Raw genomic sequence first — 17,969 nt, 5'->3', positions numbered from 1 at the left:
AAAACCTTTTGTAGCAAAAAAAAGGCAGAGTCCCAGCTTTGTCCAGTCAAGCCTAATTTATGGCACACTTTTTTCGGGATTCCGAGCTACAAAAGCATATGCTTTCAAAGAGCCAGAGCGAGGAAAGGGATTCTTATACTTTCTCGGTCGGAGAAAGGATATAAATCATTCAGCAGAACATGGCGTTGGTAACTCCACCGGCGCATTGATTTTTTTTCTTCTTTCCAACATGAAAGCGCAGGAGAGAGTCGGTAATAATTTTGCTGGTACGCTCATCATAGAGGTTTAGAGCTCGTGCTCGCTTTAATGTGTGAAGTATTTTGGACCTCCGCTCAAGATACACAAAATAGAAAACTTGACAAAGTAGAGAATAGTCTATGCTGAAAACCATGTGGAAAATGTTCTTCTTTTTGGAAAACTAGTGTATATTTCTTATTTCTAGACCCCATTTGTCTTTCATTCTACAAAATTACTGTTGTCTAGCTTTATGCGGAACACTAGCTACTTCTTCTACGTTCTACTTCTTCTGCAACCACAACTAGCTTCTTCTTCTTCCACATAAACATATAGCCTTCTTTTCTTCAAAGTGAAAGGTTAGCATTTTCTTTATGACAGAAATTGTTGTTTTCTACTCTTCAACTGAAATCTAGATTGTCATCTTCCATGTGAAATGCTAGTATTATTCCTTTATTATTGAGAACCTGTGATCTTGTTTTCCTCCAAATTAGTGTTGTCGTCGTCCATGCTGAAAACTAGATTCTTCATCTATGCTGTTGAACTAGCATTGTCTCCTTCACTGCTGAGAGCTAGTTTCTTCTGCATCAAAAACTAGCATTGACTTATTCCACAAGAAAGGCCAGCATTCTTTTCTTCGCAACAGAAACTGTTGTTCTCTTCTTTCTTACGGCCCGGTCACACAGCCTTTTGCGTCTGTATCGCGGGTAAAATCTTGCGGATTTTTTTTGCCCGTGGTTGCCCGCGGTAAAAAATGCGCAAAATTGGTATGCCCGCAAAACAGACGCCGGCGACTGTTCCGCTTCCTCATCGCGTCAGTTCCACGTCCTTTCCGCGTGTTGACCACGGGTATAAAAGCTGCCGAGCCTGGCTGTAGAAATCATAACCGCTCAAGACACAGTCCCGTGAAGATAAAGATTTCAAGCTATGGCACCGAAGAAGAAGCCAATATGTTATTATTGTAATAGTTTTTCATTTTTATTTTATTATCTTGTTATGAAATGAAAAGAAATGTCAAGAAATAAAAATGGATTAAGAGGAGGTCACTACGGTGACGGGGATCCATGTTCACCCCTTGAAGTCTCGAGCACAACTGACGTGTGCTCGGCAAATCGCGCTCTATATACGCGGAGAAAGGCGTTTGACCGTCACACACGTTGCACACGCTAATTCACGTGATAACACCGCGATACAGGCGCAGAACAAACGTGCGATTACCCACTAAAATTTCGCGTCCTACCCGCGTGTAACCATGTCTTGGCCGCGGCCGTAGCACGTCCTAGCACGTTCGTACCGCGTCTTTACCTCGTGTGTACCACGAGTGCCGCCGCGGTTACCCGTGGTCTAAAGTTTTGAGCAGCGCAAAACTTTTTCGCGCGGCCGACCGCGTGTGAATTTCTTACCGCGTGTAAAGCACGGCTGTATCTCGTCTGTATCGCGATCTCAAAGCGTCCAACAGCGTCTGCTTCACGGGCAGAAATTTCCGGCCGTGATTCAGCCTCGATACGCCCGTGAAAGGCTGTGTGACTGGGCCCTTAAGAACTAGGGTTGTCTTATTCTCTGGTAAAAACGAGTTCCTCTTGTATACCAAACTTAGCATTATTTTTATAAATGGGGATAGGTAGTGTCTATTCTGGAAACTGTTCTTCCCCTCTTTCTTGAAAACTAGTGTTGTCTTATTCATCCATCCATTATCTGCATCGCTTATCATCAGAAGGGTCGCAGGGGGGCTGGAGCCTATCCTAGTCTTTGGGCAGTGGGCAGGGGACGCTCTGAACTGGTTGCCAGCCAGTCGCAGGGCACAAAGCTGTTGTCTGATACACTATTGCAAACTACAGACGATTATGACACCATCCCCTGATCTAAAACCTGGGAAGGAAAAACTCAAAAAACTCAACATGAGGAAAATGAAAAAACTTTGAGAAGTGATCTCCCTTCGGGGATGACCAGGCTGCAATTGATTCTGCATTAACAAACAATACAATAAAAAAATAATAATAATAATAATTAAAAAAATATATATATTTGCAGATCTACAAAAAAAAAAAAATTGTAGGATCAAAACAACTTTAGCTTTTTATATACTAAACAGATTTCAAGTAAACAAATGCCTCAAATTAAGGGACTGATTCGGCTTCTTCTGCCACTGATAGACAATGAACTCTGCTTTGGAGCTATCAATATCATTAAAATGAAGCCAAATCTGCTCATTATCGTGGCGTTGACTCATTTTCATTTACATAGGCTTCACTTACAATACAGGGACGGTGAATGTCATTCGACCACAAGATGTCGCTGTATTGTGTAGTGCAACCAAAAACGAGTGCAAGGAAGCATAGAACTTAGAGACTCAAAGTGACCAAAATGCACAATTTCATCTCCCTTTTTCTTCCCCACTCTTTTTGAGGTTTTTAGAGACTTGTAGCAGCAAGATGGCTGACAGTGAGCTCATGTTATTTTAAAAATGCAAATATCATGAGTATTTATTTTTAAAAATGCACTTTTATATCATAGTTTGTGTATTTTGAAGTGTTTTTTCAATAATATTGATCTTTTTAATAATTTATTTTTCTTCTACCTTTAGGAGGCACTCAATAATAATAACAACTGTCCTTTAGGCTTGTATATTAAGGTCAGACGATCACCCCTGCCAGCCACGATTCCCTACCATAGATGAAGCTATAAACTGAGTGTTGCTATTCGTTGGCCATTTTTTGCATCCCATCAAACTGTTTAAATAGAAACAAAACATTCCAGCGGTAAAACCTCCATAAATCACTCCCAGCAGATACGGGGCAAGGTGTTTGGAGATGATAGTTTGCTTGTGGGGGCAACAGAGCGTGAACTCAGCTTGTGAGAGATGCCGAGTCCTGACACTCCTGTCCTGAGACGCCCGTGTGAGGTACGCTTGAGCCCCCCCCCCCCCCCCCCCCCCCCCCCGCCCCCCAACCCCCCGCGCATTTCTCTGGTGCAACACACCGCACTGGGTGGCAGCTGAGCAAATTGTTACCTCCAGACTGCACTGGAGACCACATGCTGCAGGTTGAGTTCGATTTTTCTAGATTTAATTTTTTTGAAGCTTATTTTATTTTCTTTAGCTGTACATTTGTTATATTTGGGTCAGGCGGACCCCAGCGCAGAAAAACAAGAGCGATATAATAAAAGTTCATTTGGAGGCAATGGAATTAACAAAAGGCGCTCCACAAATGGGAAGGGGTGGAGAAAGCGAGTAACAACAAACACAGCCTGGAAAACATCCCCAAATGGCGAAAGTTATGTCCAAAATAGATCAAAGACAGGTATAGTCATCTAGGATATCAAGAATATCAAAGGCAACAAAGATCCAACAGCTTTTGCTGTTGTTGCTGTCCTTGAGCAGGTGTGAAGCGGTTCTTCATTTTGTCTGTGAGTTGGTCCCCTCTGGAGGATGTTGGCGTATTAGATATTTGTTTTATTTAAAGTGTTTATTTATTTATTGCTTCTTCTATCAGTCTTTGGGTGTACATTTTTAAAATGTAATTAAAAATTAAAAAATGCTTCTGTCATTCATTAGGGCCAAATCGTGTTTTCCACAAAATAGTCCTGATAAGAACTTTCAATTGTTATCAAGTGCCTGTTACAAAATTTACTACAGATAATAAGAACTAGAATAAAAAAAAAACAACAACAATAACAATGAACTAAATTAATTCATATTTTGTGAGAGCTGTTGTTTAGTATTTGACCATTATATGTTGCTATATTGTGTAGTTCAACTGAAAACAAGTGTTAAAAAGCACCAGTGAGAATGCAAACTGTGGAGACGCTAAGGGACCAATTTTGAGATTTTTCTTTTTTTGGTACCCGTAGCAGCAAGTTGGCAGGAAATTAGATCATATTGAATAAAATAAATACAACTTTCTCAACCTAGTACATAAGTATTTTTTCTTAAAAGGCAGATTTTTTTTCATAGTTTGTGTATTTTTGCTTTTTAATTTATTCTATATGTATTGAATATTGTTTTTTTTTCTTTTAAATGAACGTGTTTTCCCCTCCACCATTAGGAAGTGCTAAGTAATGCACACTGTCCCTTTAAACTATGATATTACGGCAGGGCCTCAAACTATCATCCTGTGTGCCACAATTGGCCCCCGGGCCATGAGTTTGGGACCTGTGCTTCAGGGTAATATTTTAAATTATTCATGTTTTGTTTATTTTTGTTGGTCACCTTTTATATTTTTGTTTAGCTGTAAATGTCTTAATTTTTGTATTTAGGTTTCTGGATGGAGAGCTAGCATCTTCTTCTTTACGCACGACCCCGGTTTTCTCTTTCTCAAAAACTACTTTTAAACACTAGCTTCTTCTTCTACACTTTGAACAGGTGTTTTTCAACTTGGCTGAAAAATACCTTCTTCTTCTACATCAAAAACTAGCTTTTTCTTATTTTGCAATAAAAGCTGGGTTTGTTTTCTTTTGGACAGAATTTTTTGTTTTTTTTTCGTCAAAAACCACATTGTCTTCTTCTATGCCAAATACTGTACTATTTGTCTCGCTTTTTTCGGGTGGGGGTTACGTTCCAATAACGTCCAGCAATAGTCAATACGTGAAGTAGAAAATTTAATTTATTTATGTAGTTATTTATGTTTTACTCAAGAACAAATCCAATTTGTAGGCTCAATTATTTGTTGGACAAATAAAAGTACTTTACTTTATATGCTTTTTAACAAGTCAATTCCCTACTGTTGAATTATAATTCAAAAAGTATTTTTACTGTTTTATTGTCAACTGTATGGATTAAGGACCTGATCCACTTGATTTTACATGATACTTTGCTGCCATTTTATGGAAAACTGCATTAACCTTATGGTTCTGTGCTACAGAAACCATATATTTTTCCATTATTAAACATTTTTGAAAAAGTGCCAGGAAGCCACCACAAACGCTAAAGAAGCGCATGTGGCTCCATAGAAGGTTTAGCGAGTGGAAAGGTCCAGTCCACCTTGGTTGCCAATAGAAAGCATCATTGTCTGTTTGGCCAATAAGAATACAGAATACACAATGCATGATTAAAATCCACGACAGAGTGAAACTAGGATAAGGAATCCATAACCTCAACATAACTTTATTACGGCGATTGCTTATGAAAATATGACACGATCCCTGATCCAAATTGCCTGTTTTCTACCCTCACTTCCTGCCTGATAGAAAAGTATTTAATTGCCCTAAAGAGATGGAGTGTGTACTGTCTCTACCCCGTAGACAATTCAATTCCCCTTGACCTCCCATCCGTGCTCTAATCTGAAATGACTGACTACTCCCTGATGCGGGGAATGCAGAGCAAGATCTTTCGGGTTTTTTTGCTTTTACTGCCAGGGAGAAAAACCCAAGCAATGGAGCCGCCCACATCGCTGATGTTTTTGGACGTACTCGCCCGGCTGAATCGATGCAACATGTGGCCTTTAGAGGAAAAGCATTTGTGGACTTTCAAGTTCCAAGTGTCGTGTCATGTTAGGTTCAGTTTCATGGTCCACGTTTGCAGTCACCATCATAAAATGTTTAAGTGACAGTGTGTAATAATTCACCACTAGAGGTCATTGTAGTGTTAGATTACCGTATTTTCCGCACTATAAGGCGCACCTAAAAGTCTTATTTTTTTTCAAAAGCTGACCATGCGCCATATAATACAGTGCGCCTTATATATGGCTCAATATTAAATCGCAAGGTCTTGCAACTTACGCAACTTACGACTCGATTTTCCCCCAAACGTGGAGTAGTCCGCGGTGTATGCTGGGATTTATATGCCGGCGTTTCATTGGCTAACTAATGTGTCAATCATCATTTGAATCGATCGCTATTGGCTAAAGTTATTCGGAGCCTCGGATAGGCTAGAAGGCCGAAACAAACCCTGCAATTGGCCGAAAAAGATGTGTCAATCATCCGTTAAATCGATCGCTATTGGCTGAAGTTATTCGGAGCCTCGGATAGGCTAGAAGGCCGAAACAAACCCTGCAATTGGCCAAAAAAGATGACTGAATAGCAAGCTTGCTAAACTACGCCATAAAGAAACATGTTTCATTAGTCTGTATTTGTAAACATTTTACTCTCCTGGATTTACTACACTCACGGTTGTAAGAAGACCATGATTGCGTATCATTATTGAACGTGAGAACTTAGGTGAGCTATGCGGCTTTATATTTTCCCGGTATCTTGTTTTAGAACGATCTTGATGTTGCTGTGATGAGTTGAGTGAATTAAACTCTATTCCAAGTGTTTATTGTCATATGCACAGTAAAGTTGCGAGCGAAAAAGAAAATAGAAACTAAGGAATGGTTGGCATTTCTTGAATCCCAAGACTTTAACCTTCTGAATGATATTTGAAACGATGCATTTGAGTGACATGGTAAGGACACCGCATCCGCACGTGTCTACGGCACGTATTTGCTTCTTTGCAAGCTTTGGGAATGTTAAGGGGGTAATCAGCTTGACTGAATCATCTGACTGTTTTGTCGACGTTCCCATTGTAGCGCCTTATTATCCGGGGCGCCTTATCTATGGAATATATAGGACCAAAAACTATTTTTTTGGGGGTGCGCTCTATAACCCGTTGCGCCCCATAGTACGGAAAATACGGTAAATATTAGATAAAAACAATAACTGCCATTATCTGCTTCTACGTAGCCAGCTACACCAGACCAAAAATTCATTATAGAGCATCAAGGTTTCGGTAGGAATTGGATTATTTCTTTGATCTTGATTGTGGATTTATAAACTTTGAGAAACAAGCGATACCCATGGATTGGGGATTTCTTGGATTGGAAAACTTCACGATTGCGTTTTCTTCGCTTATTTGATCAACTTTCAGATATAGGTTGATTCCAAAAGTACTTGAGGACTTTCAAGGTTCAAGTGTCGTGTCACGTTAGGTTGAGTTTCAAGTTCCACGTTTTAGTCACCATCCTAAAATCTTAGAGTTGCAATTTGTAATAATTCATCATTAGAGGTCATTGTAGTGTTAGATTAAATATTTGATAAACAATAACTTCCATTATCTGCATTTTTGAGTAGCGAGCTACCCGGACGAATAATCCACATCAAGGATCTGATTCATCAGAGAGCTCTGCATCAAGGTTTCGGTAGGAATTGGATTATTCCTTTAATCTTGATTATGGGCTTTGAGAAAATAGCGATGGGGTTTTTAAGGGTTATTGATCTATCTTCGTTATTCATTATCCATTATCCGTTATCGGTCAGTTCATTATACGCTACAAAGCCTAGAAGCCGGGACACTTACTCTCAGCCAAAAGGCTAAGCTAAGGTCCTAGCCCTAAAGCCTTGTTGCGATCATTGCGAATGCACCGTTCCCGGAGGTACTGCAATACCGGGCCGATGCGTGGAGTGGACAGAGCAAGCTCTTATTCCATCTCCGGAATGCAAAAATCAAAAGGCCAAGCTGATGCCCATGGATTAGGGATTCCCTGAATTTGAAAACATCACAATTGTGTTTTCTTTGCTTATTTGATCAAGTGTCGTGTGCCGTTAGGTTGAGGTTCATCTTTTAAGTTTGCGGTCACCATCACAAATTCTTAAAGTGACAGTGTGTAATAATTCACCCCTGGAGGTCGTTGTAGCGTTAATTAGGCCTTTCACACATTAAGTAGAAGACCATAACTGTCCTTACCTGCCTTCCCTTACTATATTTTAAGTTTACTAGGTAAGACGCTGTCCTTCCCAATAGTGTATTAAGGCTCCCCGTATCCGTGGCTTGTGTAAAAGCGCGGAGCGTGCAGTGGTCCGGTCCCCAGGGGGCGAGTGTGTTTGTTTAGGGCCAGCGCTCTGCCCGGACAGCGAGATGCAGATGGCGGCCCCCGAGTGCCTTCGGACACGCTCCGGCAGAGTGCAGGGTCATGTTCTCTCACCGACTACCAGACAGGAAATCCATTTAATTACCTGTGAAGCAGAAGAAGGGGTGTGGAGGCCTGACAGAAGAAGGCTGTGCTCTCAGTGCACTCTGCCAATAAATTGGGGGGTGGACGAGGGGAAGGGTGGAGCAAGGTACTAAGAAAGGAAATGTGAAAAAAATAATAAAAAATGACAGGGAAAGGAAGGAAAGAAAAACCTTGTTTTTTTAGAACAGCGTTTTAAGACTATATAAATTTGTATTATTTTCCACAGTCATTGTCGTTTATTTTGTACTATTTTAATCCTGATTGATATGTAATTTCCTGTGTGTTCTGCAAAGTTCAAAGTTGATAGAGGATAAGTATTGTATTTATTTTGCCATCGTTTTAATTTTGGATTTAGTAAAATAGAACAAATAATACTTAAACATTGTGAAATTGAAGAGGAGGAAGAGGACACATGCTCGAGGTCCCCAAATGGAATATTCCACTGTCAGAGGAGGTGCCTGTTTTTAAAAAAATCCTACCAGTGGCAGGAAAATTCAGGACTGCCAGACAGCACAGAAACTCTTATCATGGCAGCATAAGAACAGGCCATAAGCACACGAGCCATAGAGGCCAGGATCTACCAGAGTAGATCAAACCCAAGATGCAGACTGTGCAAAGATGCCCCTTAAACAGTCCAGCACATTGTGGCAGGGAGTAGGATGCTAGCTGGACCAGCATCCATAGAGATGCTCAACCAGGTAGCTGGAATAGTGTAAAGGAACATCTGCAACAAGTATGGCTTAGAAGTACCTAAATCCCAGTAGGCCATACCACAGATGGTTGCTGAGAACAACAGGACCAAGATCCTGTGGGACTTCAGCTTCCAGACTGAAAAGGAGCCCTGGGATAACCAATCAGACATAGTGGTGGTGAACAAAGAGCCATAGAGGGTGGTGATTATCGATGTGGCTATCCCAGCTAACACCAAGATAAAGATAAGAAACACGAGAAACTGGCAAGGGTTAATAGAGCACCTGGAATAGTTAGAGTGGATGGTCAAGGCCAGCGTGATCCACTTGGTGGTGAGGGCACTCAGGCAAGTAAACTATAAACCGGAAGACGGGCTCCAACAGATCCTAGGAAGAACTTCTGAAACTTCGGTCCAGAAGAGTGCAGTCCTAGTAACAGCTAAGATATTGTGCAGGACCCTAAAACTCCCAGGCCTCTAGTAGATGACCTGAGTATGACACCACCACTCCAGTGGTAAGGAGGGGTTTTTATCTATACATTTTTATTTTTTTTGCATTATTGCATTTACCTGGTAAACATTCTCATATTGCAGGAATTTAAAAAAGACAGCAAAGGATTTGTACCCTTACTTTTGGGTTCTAGACAACTCCAAATTTATGATTTAGAATTCAAAAGTTGAGTTACTTAATTTTTTTCTGCCTGAGTCGTTCTCAGATTTCTGTCATGTTACTTCAAGATGACCCGGCGTCCGTCGGACGCTCCCTTTTTCGTTCCCGTGCATTTCACCCGACCGACTCTCATCTCCCTTTCTCTCCCGGGTCGGGTCAGTCGGCTAACGATCCGGCCAAGCGAAAATCCCACGGGACTCGGTTCAACCGCAGTTCAGGCCACGGTTGGGCCAGGTGAGGGATGGCTCGAGAGGCGCAAACACAAAAAGGTATCTGCGGTATTCGTTACCTCCCTTGATCCTTTATCTTTCTCGAGGTTGCTGCGTAACTGCAGGAAAAAAAAGTGGCATTTGATCTTGCGGGCTGAAACAATTCATAAGGAATCTCGTGAGTGAAAGCTGTTTAAAAATGTGTTACCGTATTTTCCAGGCTATAAGGCGCACTAGAGTCATGATTGGGGCTAAAAAAATCTTACCCGACCCGAACCCGCCCAACCTGATTGATTCACTTGATTTGAAAGACTGTATATGAATAGGCGTGTATATTACTATGTATGAAAAGGTGCAGGAATGCCGTAAATCCTCAAGGGGCCAACGACCCCGAGACAATACTGCTACCCTACCACCGCCGGGAGCCCAGTTTGCCATTTCTCTGACCTTATGGTTCAGACATTAAGAAGCAATTGAGGTGAACCGATAGAAAAGCGCCTCTTGCGCTAAGAATTCATTAAACGAAAGTGAGCCACGAGCCACCAGGAGTGTGGCGAGGTGGCACGGGCCCCCACGGGCCCCACGCGGTCCCCACCGGCGTGACCACCTAACATAAATCAGACAAGGAGACGGCGTCATCAAGACAGAACACCCCTGGAGTCTGGTTTCTAGTCAGGAAGGGATATGCAAATGAGGACCTTGACCCAAATCAAATTCCTGAGCCCGCTCGTTAATTGCAAATTATAGACCCCGGCACCCCAATCAACGGCCTTTTGAGGGAATGATTTCTGCCTCTTTTTTGGGGGGGCGATTCTTGGAGACATTATGAAAGGACAAGAAGCGGTTGGACACAGTTGGCGACTGTGCTTGTATGCGCCTCGTTTGCATGTCAACATAGTTACACTTAGAAAAATCTAAGTAGGAAAAAATAGAAAATAAAAACCTGTACTGAACATCTTTTGAATGTTGGATTTTGGGGTTGATCTAGTCCGGTCCATTTTAGACATGATTTAGTCCACAAATAGAGGTCTAAAATGTTGTTGTGTTCAGGGTGGATAGTAGGAGTTACACTTACTCTGTTACATTGACTTGAGTAAGTTTTAAGACATTTCTTATGTCTGTTTTTTTTTAAATCACTATACTTTTTCTTTTACTTGAGTTAATTTGTGAAGAAGAAACAGTGCTCTTACTCCGCAATATTAGGCTACACTTAACCGGTTACTAAGTAACTTGAATCCCCTCCTAGTCCTTCACTTGTGTTTTTCTCTCCGTGGTCCCCGAAATGTGAGCCACTATGAGGCCCAAGCTCTGCCCCTTTTAAAGGGGCAGCGTCACATACTAAGCAGGTGGCTGTTTAAAAGAAAACTTGCGGCTGTGTGATCGGCCATAGGGTCCAAAGTTAAAAAGTGAACAAAAACTCTACAGAAATCAAACTTAAACTGTATTGTCCTATGATGTCTCAGTCAGATGTGGAGATTATAATTCATGCCTTTGTTACTTCCCGTCTCGATGACTGTAATTCACTACTCTCCGTTTGTCCTGAAGTCCAAATTCAAAAGCCTCCAGCTGGTACAAAATGCTGCAGCGAGGCTTTTAACTAAGACAAGAAAGTTTGATCAAATTACCCCGATTTTAGCTAACCTGCATAGGCTCCCTATTAGCTTAAGATGTGATTTTAAGGTTCTGTTGGTAGTATACAAAATCATGCATGGACTTGCTCCCTCATATTTTTCAAATTTAATTTTACCCTTTGTTCTGGTCCGGAGCCTTCGCTCTGAAAATGCTGGTCTACTAGTGATCCCAGGAGCCAAGAAGTGATCTGCAGGTTTGAGAGCGTTCTCCATTCGGGCCCCGGTGCTGTGGAATGCTCTTCCCCCTGCGATTCGATCTGCAACCTCAGTGGAAATTATTAAATCTAAGCTTAAAATACACTTCTACTCTATAGCATATGAATAACCTGAATTTTATGTTCAATATGTGTATTATTTGCCCTAATTTGGATGAGTGAATGGTGTCATACTAGTCTGTAATAGTAGTTTGCAATAGTCCTTGATCTGTGCAGCCCTTTGAGACTCTTTGCGATTAAGGGCTATACAAATAAACATGACTCTATTTGACTTGACAGGTGATATCATTTACTTTACTTCTTCAAAAAGTTTCCTTTTTATTTCTATAAATTCACGCTACATTTTATTGGACTCTTTGTTGGCCAGTTAAGGAGCACATTATGCAAAGTTGTGGTTCGTTTTTCCAAACCTTGAAATCAAATGACATCAAAATTTGGATTTCTTAATTGCATTTCTTTAGATTTATCAAAAGAATTAAACATTTCATCATTCATTGATAAACTCGAGGCGGTCTAATGAAACAGAGTAGTCACGTCATTCTCCACAGGATGTGCAGCATCCAACAATAGGCTAATATTGATAAATACAACATGTGTGTTTATTATTAGGCTTATATAAGCCTTTTAATATTTGTGGCATCTGACAAATGTATTTTTTTTTGGTCCTATCCGATTTTTCAAAAATGTGGGGTGCTGTCCCTGAGGTTAGCTTGTTGTTTTGCTTGTAGAGTCTGCTAACACAAAGTACTTGGGCTGTAAACATGCGACTTGTGTTTGATGTAATTATTTGATTCACATAATTAAAATTGTATTGTTTATAGAAGTACTTGAATTTACCTTAATTTTTTGAATATATTTTTAAATTTAATATAATTTGATTTTGATAATCTGATTGAATGGTTGTTTGAAAAAAAATCGATAAAAAGACGTTGCTACAAAAATCTAGACCCGGTCTGCAATCTCAGTGGACCTGAGTGGCTCAGGAGGTAAAAATCATCTTTTGAAAATGTAAACTATAAAGACAATACCGGAACAAAATGTACATGGGCGGCAGTAGCTCAGGCGGTAAAGCGCTCGTCTTGGGATCAAGAGATCGCAGTTCGATCCCGGCTCCTCCGTGCTACATGTCGAAGTGTCCTTGGGTAAGACACCGAACGCCTAATTTCCCCCAATAAGCAGGTAGGTGCCTTGCATGGCTGACTCCCTATTGGTGAGTGAGTGTGTGCAGGGTAAGTGTGAAGCACAATGTAAAGCGCTTTGGGAAGTCTTGACTTGAAAAGCGCTATATAAATACAGAACATTTCATTTAATTTCAACTGTTCAAATCTATGTTTAAAACATACATATTCTAAAGTTTATGAATGACCCATGTTTCAAGTCTGTGTATTGCAACATATATTGCAGCATGGTCATCCTGGAAGGGTAATTACCTCATGTGCAATCCCTTTTCAATGTTTCTTCATTTTCCTCATGCTGAGGTTTTGAGTGTTTCCTTCACCTCATGTAGGTTTTAGATCAGGGGATGGTGTAAGAGTCTGTAATAGCCTTTGGTCTGCCCTTTGACACCTCTTGTGATTAAGGGCAATACAAATAAAAATGACTTGACAAGTAACAGTACTTTTTTGGCTACTCTACCCAACTCTGGTTGTGTTTAGTCCACGGGTTCTGAATTGGTCTAACTTTCCACCCGAATGACAAGCTGCGACCCAAATCAAGAAAACTATTTCACCTCTCAAATAAAAGGAGTGTGCAGTTTAAAGCAGATATGGTACACTATACTCACCTTCGTTCTTCCCCAAAAACAAAAGTACCAGCAAAGCCACACTTGCATATGGTATGTTTAGGGTTTTACAAGTAATCTCCTGAAACTGCTTTGATGTACTTCATAAGTTGAAAAACTTTTTTTATTCTAACTTTCACTTTTAGACCACATCAAGACGTCTTTTGTACAGTAGGTAGATCAACTCTGGTCCGTTTTTTAACACGATTGAGTCCAAAAATAGACCTTCAAAATTGGGTTTTGTTTAGTCAATTTAACGCTGACCGAATTTAGGCCAAAAAAGATGTATTCCCTTCATGTAAATGAGCCCTATTTTATCCCCCCGATAGTCCTCTTTTTCAAAAAGACGTTGAACTTTCACATTTTCTCCAAATAAAGGCAATTTTTGGACCTTGATTTGAAGGTGGATCTAGTCTGGTCTGATTCAAACAGTATACGAAAAAAAAAAATCAACAACTAAAATTCAGTTGTAGTCCATCCACCCTGGATCAGATCTAGTCCTTAAATAGTCGTTTTTGTGTCTACCTTACTTACAGTGGTCCAAATGTACCCCCTAAAAAGTCATCGTTTTGTAGCGAATATTATTCTAACAAACAATTAATTGATCAATTGAATTAAAGAGACGAGTTTATTCTTTTCAAAACTAGTCTCACCTTTTGGGAGCACCACATACGTTTTTATGAATGAATGGATGAAAACTTTATTTCGAACATTAAAATAAAAACAGGACTAAAACAATGACTCAACAACAAAATAATGTTACATAGCATGTTCGAAAAGGGGTAGTAAGAAGCAGACGCTTATTTTACCTACCCCTTCAGCTTCCCTATTAATTACTTTCTATAGATAGCTCCTATTTTGTGTCTAAATACAATACAATCACAAGGATACACACATTACATAGGTCAGATATCAATAATTATAATAATAACAATAGTTACATATTTTATACACTAATCATCGTAGTACCCATCCCTCAACGTCATAATGCCATTAGTCGCCAAACATCACTGTGACACCAATGATAATAACAACAATAGCAATAATATTGATAATAACATTTATGATATAACAATAGCAACAATAACAATTAAGTTAACCATAGTTGTAAACGCAGTATTTCCAATCTCTCGTATCACTCATACCCCATTATCTTCATCTCTGTATTCCGCCAGTAATGTTCAGACACAGACACACACATACTTTTCCTGGTAGTTCTCTTTTTAAATCATTATGCCAGGAAGACGGATGAAAAACCTTGTTTAGTTATTCTGAAGTGTGGCTACACACACTTTAGGTGAATTCTTTTTACCGTTTTTGAAAGTTGAAATGAAATGAAATGGAATGATCTGCATTTATATAGCGCTTTTCAAGTCAATGACTTCTCAAAGCGCTTTAAATTGTGCTTCACATTTCCCAATAGCGGCCGTGATCTGTGCAGCCATGTAAGGCGCTAATCTGCTTATTGGGGGTAATTGGGGGTTCAATGTCTTACCCAAGGACACTTCGAGATGTAACACGGACAAGCCGGGATTCCAACTGGGATCCCTTAATCCTAAAATGATCGCTCTACCTCTTGAGCTACTGCCGCCCCCAAAGTTCAAGTACTTTAATGAAGACACACACACACTCTTGGATTAATGGACTTTTCTTTTACTACTAATTTACTGAAGAAGCTTGTATATAACACAAGACACTAATAATAAAATAAAATAAAGACAACTAGAAGTTGCGAACTTAAACTGGCACCATTTGGATAGACAACAACCTTGGCTTGATTATTAAATTTTTGTATTTTGATAGAGTTCCCCCTTTAACGTCACACCAATACCAATACCTAGCAACCATGAGATGTTCTGTAAAGATCTGCGTCGATAAAGATGGCGGCCCAGTCTTTATGTCCTCGGCTGTAGAGCGATGAGGAATCATGGTGGAGAGCCGGTTGGGACGATGACCACTGGATTCAATGTTGACTGTTGGTGGCTTGAGGCTTTTCTGAGGTCACTGGCTTTGTCCCATTGGTTTGGCCGCGAGCTTGATCAAGCTTGGCTTCTGACTTGGCAAGGTTCTCTGGCTGCTTGTTGAGCTTAGACTTGGTCAGGACCAGCCAGGATTTTGATCCAGTTCTTCTTGTTAGGATATGCCCTCTTTCTGGCCAAACTCAGACTGGGCTTCTCCCTGGCCAAATTCAGACTGCCCATGCAAGGTGAGACGTGTACCAGGTCCCTGTTTCGGTCTCCTCCTGTGGTGGAGTTGTCAAGGCAACATTTGATGCGCAAATGCAAGCTAACGCCTCCCTCCCCAACTTCACATTCCACCAGTATCAGTCAGATAACATATCTATGTGATTGACTTAAAACACAGTATTCACTTCACATGTTTGACATGACAGAATGTAATTCTGAAAGCCTTTCTAAACTCAAAGAGACATCGTTTGGAACGTGTGTTCAATGTCTTTTCAAATGTTCTGCTTATATATAGTATTTTTCAAGTCAATGAAGACCTCCCAGAGCACCTTACAATGTGCTTCAAACTTACACACTCACACACCAATACTGACTGTGCAGCCATGCAAGGCGCCAACCTGCTTATTGGGGGCAGACATATAACCATTTATTGTTTGATACTAGTTTAGAAAACAGATGTATTTGGAATTGACGTAACAGGCGTAAATCGAGCTTTTTTTCATGTAGTCTTTATTGTCCTGGATTGAATATAGCGTTTATGTTACAACTCGCCCTTGATTTTTTTGCATGTAACCGAAAACACGTGACCAAGGCCTTTCTTATCTCAGTCATTAGTCTGTGTCCACCATTGTCCAGATCATTCTCAAAGTGCTTTCAGGACATTAAAAGTAGTTACACTTGAAAGCAAGGCGGGTGAGAGAGCATAAGAGCGCAAGTCCCCTCCTACCGCATGCACAAATCAAGTGTCTGTTGTCTTTGATGTTCTGGATTAAACAAATCCTGAGAAAAAAGCGTGTAAACTTTCTCTGCGATTGCTTTGTTTCGACCGATGTTAGTAGTTATCCCCAGATTTTCAAAATAAAGTAAAATGAATTTGGCCCGGACGCACACAAAAACACACACACAAACACACACTTTTGGTGGCACGGGATCAGTGTGAATGAAGCGATATTGTAACCTCAACCTATCTGGCACTTTAGCACTTTGGGTTCAGCCAAGGAATTATCCCCTCCAATAAATCCTGTTTGGAGGATAATCCTTTTCCCATCTTCTGGACCGACACTTTCTGTAATGAAATGGCCCCGGGTCCCTCAGCGTTAACCGGTACCATCCCAGTTCGCTAACTTCGCCTGTGTGGAGGGGGGCAGGGGCTTGTACCACAGTGTGACGCCAACCCCACTCAACCCCTGCTCAGCTTCAATGGTGTCGTCACCCCCTGCATCTCCCGCTCAAGACCGGGTACCTCGCCTCGCTTTTAAGTGGGACTACATTTCCTCTACAAGAAGCACTTGAAGGGGAGTCTGAACAATGGAAGGTCCAAGCAAAATACTAACTCATTCAATGCTAGACCTTTTCTTCAAATGGGAAGAGCCTGTGCCAGTCAAATGTTGACAGTTTGACTCATTTTCAGAGGGCTACAATTTTTCTTTGTTATATAGGCATACAACATCTCAAAAGAAAGCTTCTACCCTAAGCGTGTTTCTTGCTTTTAACAGTTGAACATTGCTTCCAGAGGCCTCTTGAAAGTAATCATTTCCATGAAAACTTCTGAGAAAAACGTCTTTTTGTGAAAGGATTCCTTTTAAGGAGAACTTTCACTTCTGTACTTTTTGCTGCATTTGTGATATCTCCAAACAATGCTTTTGATAAACACAAGGGCAATTTGCATGCAAAATAAAATTGTATTGGAAATACACTGAAATTCAAAAACTATGCATGGATGATACATGAACTTTGCAAGAAGTTTTCAGCGCCCATTTTTTCCGCTGAAGTGATCACATAATTTCGGTCATCATGGCGATCACGTTCCCTCGGGAAGCACAAAACATCATTCCTCTCTGACCAGACGATTGGGACTTTTTTTTGGAAGGGATAAGCTCTGTTCTTGCCAACGATTTGGCATTCACCACGTTAGTTTTACTCAGTTTTATTTAGAAGGAGAAAGGACTTGCACGGGTAGCAGATCGCTGGGAATGCGGGAGTGGCACATCCGTGTCGAGCGCAGGCAAAGTCGAGAGCGAGGAAAAAACAAGTCGATGGCCCGGGCGGAGGAGCAAAAAAGCGGGTTGAGAAAAAGGTCGGCAACGGGAATCAGACGAAGAACAGGGCAGGATAGAGTCAGGAGTCACAATAGTTTGCCTAGCGTGTAGCGTAGGTTCACAAACAATCCGACGAGTGTTGTCAGGAAAGCGGGGGTTTAAAAAAGAGGAAGCAGCCAATCAGCGGCCGCAGCTGTAGGCGCCAACGGAGCAGACTTAGGTGCCCCGCATCAGTAATCATGACAGGTCCTTGACAAAAACGACAATGTGACGAAACAAGTAGGCATGAAGAAAAAAGCTGAGAAGACAAATTCTTTCTGCAAATATCCCCCTGCCGATCGCCTAAACATCACTCTCAACCGATCCACTGTAGAAGAGCTTGTTCAGTTCAA

The 17,969-nt window shown here is 40.9% G+C and overlaps 1 pseudogene; it reads right to left on the bottom strand.

The window, feature by feature from the left end:
• Nucleotides 1-7,558: 7,558 nt before the first annotated feature.
• Nucleotides 7,559-7,685, bottom strand: LOC148363875 (U2 spliceosomal RNA; annotated as a pseudogene).
• Between the last annotated feature and the right edge of the window lie 10,284 nt (nt 7,686-17,969).

Source organism: Urocampus carinirostris, chromosome 6, assembly GCF_059441175.1.
Source record: "Urocampus carinirostris isolate Australia breed hairy pipefish chromosome 6, RoL_Ucar_1.0, whole genome shotgun sequence".
Lineage (NCBI taxonomy): Eukaryota > Metazoa > Chordata > Actinopteri > Syngnathiformes > Syngnathidae > Urocampus > Urocampus carinirostris.
This window is presented reverse-complemented; position numbering and strand designations above follow the sequence as displayed.